This window comes from Macrotis lagotis, chromosome 6 (assembly GCF_037893015.1).
Source record: "Macrotis lagotis isolate mMagLag1 chromosome 6, bilby.v1.9.chrom.fasta, whole genome shotgun sequence".
NCBI lineage: Eukaryota > Metazoa > Chordata > Mammalia > Peramelemorphia > Peramelidae > Macrotis > Macrotis lagotis.
The window spans coordinates 29,319,075-29,329,668 of record NC_133663.1 but is presented as its reverse complement, the minus strand read 5'-3'; positions in this window follow the sequence as shown (position 1 = coordinate 29,329,668).

Sequence of the window (10,594 nt, the reverse complement as noted above, 5' to 3'; positions counted from 1 at the left end):
AGGTTCTGCTTTTCATTTTTCTTAATGGTAGGAGGCAAAAGAGGATCTGGTGGTTATTTTATGGGCAATTACAAGATGATTTTTGAGGTTTCTTCCTCCCCCCCACCACACACCCTTAACAGACTCAGAGTAACCAGAGACGGAAAAGACCCCCTTCCTCCCACTAAACAGAGTAGCTTTTATGAGGTGCCCTCTCGGGCACACATAGACCTCATTTCCAGAGTCCAGAGTAATGGAGACATTGCCCTCTTCCCTAAGGAATCATTTCATGACCGAACAGTCATTATAGCCAGGAAGCTTCCCCCCTGATACTTAGACCAAATTACACTGTTCTTGATTTCACCCATTACTGCTGGTGGTTTCCTTCTTGGTTGCTGTAGGAATCTCTCTCCATTCCCAACATTTACACCTTCCAAATAGTTGTCGACTTATCACCTGACCTGGCGATAACTGCTTCAAAAGAGACATTTTGAGTTTCTATGTAAGATGAGTATATATGAATGCAGACACATTCTATAAATACATATATGCTCATGTAATACATGTAAGAACACCTAAGGGTGTGAGAAATATCCCTCTGTGTGGGTGAAAATGTGTATACAATGGCCATCGGATTGCTGTAATTATCACGCCCATAATCATCCATTTTGGATTTGCTAGCAGGAACATGTGGAAGTGTTCAATTTGTAATGTGATTATAACCCCCAAACAAAGCACGTTTGATACGTACCACTTGCTTGTTTCACGGTAAGTGCAGAAAATTCTCAAAACCGTGTTATATTTCATTTTCCCAGCCAAGGCAAATACTAAAAGTTGATCTATAATTCTGAGGGAATCTCTTTAAGCAGGCACGCGTCAGGGCCAATTAGAGTCCAAACATACTTCTAATTGGGGTGAGGTATGCAGCAGAATCATTTCATCATTAAGCAGATTCCTTAGAAAGGCGAGACTTGCCTGTCCCTCTCCCCCCCAAAAAAAGCACAAAACAAAACAGAAAAACAATAATGTTGCCCTGGATTCTACACGCAGATTCTGTGTCTACCCAGTCCAAAAGATGGTATCTCAGTGGACTTGTGTTTCTTTGTCCAATTATAAGAGTTTGTGAAATCACTGCAAAATGAAGGCAGTGGGGGCAGGGACTTTGACTTCTTAACTAGATGTCCCTTATAAGGGATATATATTTTTTTTAATGGAGAATTCCACAGAACTAATTTACATTACGGCAAGACCAAGGATGGGGCAATCCAAAGATTTCCTACTCTGGCATGTTCTCTGCTTTACCAAGGTTGGGGAAGGAGTAACCCTTTGCCTGCTCCTCCGAAATGGATTAGTTGGCTTGACTCCTGGGTATGATTTCTCCTCTTTTTAACTTGGCTGAACAAACTTGGAACATTCCTTCCTGATTTCTTACTCTTGGCAAAAGGTACCCAATTCTTGGTGTGTGAAAAGAGCACTGGATTTGGAGTCAAAAGATAGGAACTTTTGTCCAGGTTCAACAACTAACTAGAAAAGTCACCTTGGACGTGTCCTTTCAGAGGGCTGTTAGGATCCACCCTCAAAGTGTTTGTTGATGCCTTGCTGGAAGGGACCTGCAGTGCAGATGGCAAATTTTCAGGTGACACCAAGTTGGGAAAGCTAAGATGCCAGAGACAAAAGTCCTGATCCAGCAAGATCTCAGCCTGGAATGTTGGCCAGAAATGAATAAAGTGAAATCTAATAGAGATCAATGTAGAAAAACCACAATTGGCTTAAGAACAAATCACCTACACAAGTCCAAGATAGGGGAGGCACCACTGAACAACGGTGCATGTGAAAGAAAAAATGATCAGGGAGTTTCGGAGGCCTGCGAACTTTATTTAATCTTTTGTCAAAGTGGTCATAAAAAGCCAATGTGGTCTTCGGATGCATTAAGAAAGGCAGAGTGCCCAGCCTGAAGGAGGTGTTAGTCCCACTGGACTCTATCCTGATCAAGCCACATCTGGAAAACTTCTACATGTATAAATTAGAGGCGTGTGAGGCTGGCAACCAAGACAGTGAGGGGACTGGAGTCTGAACCATAAGAGGATCATCTCAAGGAAATAGCAATGTTTGGCTTGGAGGAGACTTACATGGTGTTGGAGATTTGTCCCCAGAGGCATCTTGGGATAGCAGGAGGAGTCTTAGGCTTAAGGTCTTAGAGGGAAACCTGGTTTCCAATCCAGGCACTTATACCATATTTGTAACCCTGCCCAAGTCATCTTAACCTCTCTGAGCCTCAGTTTCTTTTTCTGAAAATATGGAGCACACTCTTACCTTGTCTCTTTAGAGGGAAGAACCTGGGAAACTTTAAAATGCCACAGAAATATGAATTCTTATAGTCTGAAACGCTATCCATATGGCTTTATTATCTGTCTTCTGGAACCAAAATTAGTCATTAGATTTTAAATTTCTTTTAAATTTATTTTGAGGCAATGGGATTAAGTGACTTGCCCAAGGTCACATAGCCAGGCAATTATTGGGGCTGGATATGGGTTGGATTTGAACTCAGGTCCTCCTGACTCCAGGGCCGGTGCTCTATCCCCTGTGCCACCTAGCTGCCCCCCAATTAAAAAAAAATTTTTTTCCTTAGGCATGAGATTTTTTTAAAAAAGAAATCATTTTATTGTTTAATTTCTTTTTATATTATGAGGAGGAATTATATTAATTATATGATATGATATGATATAATATATGCTATATGATATGATCTTTATATGATTTTATATATTTATTATATTTATTATATTATAAAGGAGGAATACCTCCTTAACCCTGCCTCTCAACTGAAGTCCTCCTTGTGAAAATAAAAAAAACCCAAGAAAATATATTTAAGCCAATCACTACAGAAACTCCATTTGACTGGGTATTCCCCATTTTCATATCTGTAGATTCTACCTCTCACCTGAGAGGAAGAAAGTAGCTTCCTCATCTGTTCTCCAGGTTAACAATGCCCATTTCATGGTTAGGTGGTGCAGTGGATAGAGCACTGGCCCTCGAGTTAGGAGTACCTGAGTTCAAATCTGACCTCAGATTATGACCTAGCTATGTGGCCTTGGGCAAGCCACTTAACCTCATTGCCTTGCAAAAACTTAAAAAAAAAAAAGAATGCCCATATCCATGCATCAGAGTCTGCTGATCAGTCTACTTTTAGTAGCTATTTCCATTGTTGTAGCCATTCTTGTTCATTATTTTTCTGATTCTGCTTTTTTTTTTGTTTTTGGTTTGTACCAGGTGGTCCAAGTCTTCCTATACTCCTCGGAATGCTTCTTGATCCTTCACTTCAATGTACAACTCAGATCCTGCTTCATACAAGAAGTCTCTTCTGCTCCCTCCTGCTCCAAACTTTATCCTAAACTTTCTTGTAGCATTTTGTCTGAGAATGTTCTTTGCTCTATTTCCTTCTCTGACCATCAAAGTGATTTGTGTATTTGTCTTCCATCTCTCTCCCCACCCCAAGCTCCTTGAGAACAAAGCCTGCCTTCAATTTTTCTGGGTAGCCTTATCACAGGAGCTTTCTAACAAAACATTTAGGGAAATGAATGAACATGGAATGTTTTCCTTTAGGAAGGCTAGCTGAGAGTATTTCTCTTGTGACAGGTAAATTCTGATGGGAGAAAGAGTGGAATAACAAAAGAAGCCCAGGGCCAACAGACTGGGCAGAGATGGTAAGTCATTTGGGCTTTCTTGGTTGATGCCATGGGGCAGGCTGGCAACAAGAGGGGCCAAGACACAAAAAAGGGAAAGGGGAAGGGTGCAGAGTATGGTTTCATCTCTCCATTATTTCATTCTCTCTCTCTCTCTCTCTCTCACATACACACATATATGCAAATATATATATATGTATATATACATATATATGTATATATACATATATATATATATATAGTGTGTGTGTATGTGTATTTCCATATGGAAATACTCAACATTTTTAGTCATGTCTGCCCTTTGTGAACCCATTTGGTATTTTCTTTTTGGTATTTTGTCATTTTCTTCTCTAGTTTATTTTTACAGATGAGGAAACTGAGACAAACAGCTTAAGTTACTTGCCTAGAGTCATACAGCTAGTCTGAGGTCAGATTTGAACTTAGGGAGATGAGTCTTCTTGACTCTGGGTCCAATACCTTGTATACTATGGCATCTCCTAACTACCCCCTTAGAGGGATGGTATACAGATTCAGGAAATCACTAGATTTTTAGAACCAGAAAATATTTCAGAGGATGCTACTTAAATTAGAAAAAAAGAGTCTCCACTGCAGCATTTTTTTAGGTTTTTGCAAGGCAAATGGGTTTAAGTGACTTGCCCAAGGCCACACAGCTAGGTAATTATTAAGTGTCTGAGACCGGATTTGAACCCGGGTGCTCCTGACTCCAGGGCTGGTGCTTTATCCACTGTACCACCTAGCTGCCCTCCACTGCAGCATTTTGAACAAATGGTAATCTAGCCTCTACTTGAAGAATTCAGCTTGGAGATAATAAAGAGATGATGATGATGATGATGATGATGATGATGATGATGATGGTGGTGGTGGTGGTGGTGGTGGTGGTGGTGGTGATGATAAGCATTTGGGGAGCTAGATGGCTTAGTGGATAAGAGTGTTGGCCCTAGAGTCAGGAGGACCTGAGTTTAAATCTAACCTCAGATACTGAGTAGCTTGAACTCCTTGACCTTGGGCAAGTCACTAATCCTGGTTGCCACAGTTTCCTCATTTATAAATGAGCTGGAGAAGGAAATGTCAAACCACTCTAGTATCTTTACCCAGAAAACCCCAAATGGGGTCACAAAGAATTAGAAAGAACCACAAGCATTGTCCTTTAAAGTTTGTAAAGTACACTGGGCCTAAGGACAACCCCAGGACATAGCTGGTATCACCAGTTTATTTATGGATGAGAACACTAAGACCATAGAGACGTTATGTAACTTGTCCAGAGTCACTCAGCTAGGGAATCTCTGAGGCAGAATTTGAACTCCGATCTTCCTGACTCCAATTACCTACCCAGATGGACCATTCCACTTTAAGACAGTCCTAATTATGAGGAAGCCTTTGCCTGGGATTAAATCTACATTGGTTTCTTGGCACTCTCCACCCCCCACCCCCATGTTTGATTTTTTCCCTAGGGCCATACAGACTAAGTTAATTCTTTCTCCATATATTGAAAGACGGTCTTCATGTGTCTCCTGAGTCTCATCAGGCTTAACCCTCTGGAATCCTCTAAGTACATCTATGGCACAATCTCAAGGCTTTCCATCATCCTGCTGACTCTCCTCTGGACATTAGCCAACTTGTCAGGGCCCCCCCTTAACTGTGGTACCCTAAACCTCACCTTGTGCTTTTTTAGAGCGGGCATGATCAGGACAGAATGCACGGGCACTGTCTCATTTCTTTGTTCCTAAGTGCCAGGCTTCAGGCTGCCCTAGAGAACAGGAATAGAAGAACAGACCATCTATCTGTTCTAGGGACATGGGTGGCCATTCAGGGCCCAGCGTCAATGAGCAGCGAAGAAAGGGGGATCATTGTAACATGACCTTATCTATAGGATGTTGGTCTCTTAGTGGAGGAGTGATTAATTCTATAGCAGAGTGGAAAGAGAGAGTGAAGGATCTTTATTTTTATTTTTAATTTGTATTATTTTATCCATTTTAAAATACTTTTTTCAATAAATATTTCCTAATAACACATGAAAGTTTGTAACATTCATTTAAAAAATTGTGAGTTCCAAATTCTCTCCCTCCCTCCTACCCTCCCCTCCCCATTGAGAAATCAAACAATATGACATCAATTATGCATGTGAAGTCATGCAAAACATATTTCCATATTAGCCATGTTGCAAAAGAAAACAAACCAAGAAAAAGAAAGCAAAAAAGTCTGCTTCAATCTGCACTATAGTTCCTCTTCTCTCTCTCTGGAGGTAGATAAAGGACCTCCTTTATGACAGCATCTATAACACTTGATTTTCAGGTTCAATATTTATTTAATGGAAGAGGGTGGAGAAAGGAGGGGAGGGAGGGAGAGACAGAGAGACAGACAGAGAGAGAGAGAGAGAGAGAGAGAGAGAGAGAGAGAAATGTGTGTGTGTTTGTGTGGGGGGGCATGTTCATGAATATGCATAGGCAGTGGGGAAAAAAATCTAGGATTTTGATTTTGTTATTTTAGGAAATTCCTAGCCAGGAAACCCCCTCTGGAGAGGCAGATTGTCACCTAGTCTTTGTCTCATTGTCGCAGTTTCCTGCAGGCCACAAGGAGTTAAGTAACTTGCTCAGGGTCATCCAGCTATTATAGGTCAGGCAGGACTTGAACTCTGGTCTTCCTGTCTTTGAGGATAGCTCTCTCCACTTCCCCAAGTTGCCTTTCACATACTCTCCATCACTCTAGGAGTAGTCATTGATGATTGCTACGAGGTTCGTTTCATAGAAAGGAAAATTCAGAATCAGAGAAGCAAATGCAGCTTTTTCCCTCCCATTCTTATAGTAGTTTAAGGGCAGAGCCAGAAATTGAAATCTGCATCTCCATATTGATTCTGCCAGACAGGAAATGATTTGGAGCTTGGAGGCTTGGACCCATTCAGGAACATTAGCTCCATGGAGCCCTTAGTTGGCCATGGTCGTGAAGGTTAATCTAGACAGTGCTGAGTCTGGGCTTTGATGCTTCAGCCTTTCCTGGCTCTCTTCCTTCAGTCCCTAGTTGAGGGATTGATTGAGGACATAGCTTCATTGTAAATACTTAAAAAATGCTCATTGACTGATGGACTGATAGAGTCATGGGTCTGGAGGTGGAAGGAACCTCAGAGACCATCTGGTCTAAACTCTTCATTTTCTAGATGGGGAAACTGAGGGTCAGGGAAGTTAGGTCTCTTGCATCCCATGGGTAGTAAGCATCAGAGTGAAGATTTTTTTTTTTGGAGACTCATAAATTTAGAGCTGAAAGAGATCTCTAACCTCACTCCTCATTCTACAAATAAGCAAACTGAGTCCAAGAGAGGTTGTGATTTGCCCAAGGTCTCCTAGCAAGTAGGTGCCAGAATCTGGTTTTGAGCCCAAGTTCTGACTTCAAAGGCATCCTTTTCCTTCCTGCTTTATCACTCTCCTTACATAAAATATTTGTTTTTATGTTACAATCTAGATTCTGCCATAAATAATCAACCTGTTTTGGAAGCTGCCAAGTTTGTATTTTGTCCTTCACAATCTATTTTATGCACTCATAATCTGGAGTCCAGTTATCAGTTCTGCCCTTGTATTCTATATTCTCCAAGGAAGGCAATGGGAAAGGGGTTTCTATTTAATACCCGAAGAAACAGTGGAAGTCAGCGATTGATACCAACACAATGATGGGAAAAAGTGTCCAGAGGTGCTGCTCACATAATCTCATTTTACAACATCTTGAAAATTCAATAGAAGGGGTTGTCCAACAATACCGGCATTACATACCACTCATTATTGTTCCAAAGTGCTCCCGACACTCTGAAGGAATATCTTAACAATAGGAATGTGCTATAAATACATTCCAACAATGTAACAGAACTACATGGGTTCCTTTTTTCTTTTTCTTTTTTTTAAAAAAAGCACATATTGTTTGGTTATAGGTCATATTGTGATTTTGGGACCATAAGAACTAAGCATTGAGAAGATTCGGGAATCTGAGACTTAAAAGACATCATCGTCCTTCAAGATCTCACGGGAAGGCTATTAACTAAATTATTGTTTCAACTTAGAAAAATGTCTCCAAATGTTTGGGAAAACATATAATTACCATTCCTTAACCCAAACTTGTGTTTGAAATTTGGTCTTGGATGTAACCTCCATGAAGGCAGGCACCATTTCATTTTTTTCCCATTTGTGTATTTTGTGTTCTACACAAACTGACCCCTTGTTTTTGTTCTTCACACACAGAACTTTCTTTCCCACCAACTGTCCCCTAGGATCTCCATGCAATCCCTTTCACCTATCACCAACCCAGTTTGCTTAATGAACACTTGTTGATTTGACTCAATGGACCTTTTCTAATTTTCCTACTAAGTAGTGCCTCTACACCATTAGCTTGCATTTATTTTCTCTAAATTTTCAAAAAAAAGTTATGCTTTTTCTCCTGATATAATTAATGTAGGATCCTCAAAGTAGGTATTGCATTTTTGTTTTTCTGTCTCCAGTGCTTGCCACAGTGCCTTCCACATGGTAGGCTTGTTGAATAATTGAACTAAGATGGAGGATTCAGTGCTGGCAGAACTTTTATAGCTGATGTCTATCTGATACAATTTCCTTCTACCTCAACACCTGTCCCCACTTGAGGGGTGAAGAAGCTGATGACCAGTCATCCTGAAACACAACCATTCCAAAAAAAAAAAAAGATTAAGGGAGACAAAGTAAAAGAAAACACCCCTTCGAAGTTTGTCCACAATGGGAATGATGAAAACCTTATTAAAGTGGCTCTGAACTTGTTTATGTTCCCTCTTTTTAAAAGGGAGATATTTGGCAGGGAGCAAATACTTCCCTTAAAATACACACACACATACACACACACACACACACACACACACACACACACACACACAGTAATATTTTGAATATAAATGGATTCAATTATGTTTCATATATATGTATACTTACGTACGTGCCCAAATATATGTATACTTATCAATATATGTGTATATAAAGCAAACCTTTTAGAATAATGAGAATTTCAAATGATCTATACATCTTTAGGAAGTCTCTAGCTGTTTCTATCACTTCTTTCCCTTTTTAAAAATTTTATTCATGTTTTTGTTTTGACTAAAATTATTTCCAGATAGTTCTCCCTTTGAACTATCCATTGTCACAAAGAAAAATAAGTAATTAAAATAGACTGACAAAGAGATAGCATCTGACAGTATATGCAACATTTTATATCCATGATCCTCACACTGTGTTTGAGACTGAGTATTCATGGCAATTCATCTGATTTGAGGTGTTGCCCAATATTTCTGTTTTTAAAGAAATATCAGTTCAATGTTCTCCAAGATTTTCTTCTATTTTACCCTTCTTCCATTTAATTTATCATAGTCATCATGTCTGATCCATTCCATTCATCTATCACAATTGGTTCAGCTGTTCCCCTTTTGTTTCCACAAGTATTACTGTGAATATTTGGGGATCCAAGAGGCTCTCTATTTATATCCTGCCATTTCTTTTTGAGAGTGGCAAGGAGCAATTCAGAGCAAGTGAAAGATTCTCCTGATCAGGAGAATGACTTTTATAAAAAGCACCAGAGGGAAAAAAATTGTGATTACCATAAAAAGAGGAGAGCAATCCTGAAAAGAACAATTGAATTTCTCTGAAATTATTACTTAAACATCCTGATGCCTGAGGTCCTACACAGTAGGACGAAAATCAAATAATTTTGTCCAAAGAACAAACAGTTGTGTACTAAGAACAAATAAACAGAAAATATGTAATTGATAGTGTCAGATGGAAAAGTTAACCCCGTGTCTCCGGAGAACATGTGAATATGCTATTAACATCATGCCAAAATGGAACAGAATTACCATTCTTAAAATATTTTCCATTGCCATCAAAAAAGATTAACGTATTCATTTTTTGGGGAAAACTGTCCAAAATTCTGTCGTCTTGATTCCAAATTGTTATATGAAACCCCTAAAATCATTAAACTTCAAGACTTGAATGTGAATTGGATTACAGGGTCAACAAAGGCAAATTTTATAATAAAGCAAGTGTCACGTTTAGGAATATACCAAGTGAAATATTTAAGGAGATTTTCTTTTATTACATATCGTTAATCTCTTTATTATTCAAGTGGTTAATGTGTATTTTCCAAAATGGATCCAGAAGTTGCTTCTTGAAACTGGACCATTGGCGCTGCTTATGAGAACATGTTTCCTCCAAAGCATCGGCAATACTATCCGAATTTCGGCTTACATTTTCCTGAAATACTTTGGAGAGTGATTATTTTTAGTCCATATTCTTGGAGGCTGGTTTTATGTATTCACCCAGATGAAAAGTTAAGATTTGTTTACAGTTTCTATAAACAACATTTATTGGAGAATCCAAGAAGCGTCAGCAGGGAAAGCTTTAAGTTCTTTGAAATAGACTAACATGATCAGACATTGGGAATGGCCCAAATTGTAAAAATCTGCCTTCGCTGGTGGAGAGCTGAGATTCCTGGCCCTAGGGAGCTGTGGCATTGTGTGGGTTTTGCTCTTCCATAAACCTGAGTTTATTTTAAGAAATCGACCCTATTAATGTGAGAACTCTGAAGGAGAAAGAATTCCACTTTAGAAATTTTTCCACTAGACGCTATAAAACTCCATCATAGCACCATGAATTTTTGGCATCTGCTCTTGAGTTGTGCCAGATCATATTGTGGACAATTTGGCTTATACTATAGCTTGCCAACAATTTGGATGAAGAGATGGCGGATCAGTCCAGTCTTGACAGTCCTGGATGTAGGACTAAGGTGAGTAACAACAAAAATAATAGCCGACATTTAACACCTACCATGTGTCAGAAACTAAGAACTTTATGACTATTAACTCATTTGATCTTCACAACCACTCTGGGAGGTAGGTGCCATTATTATACTCATTTTAA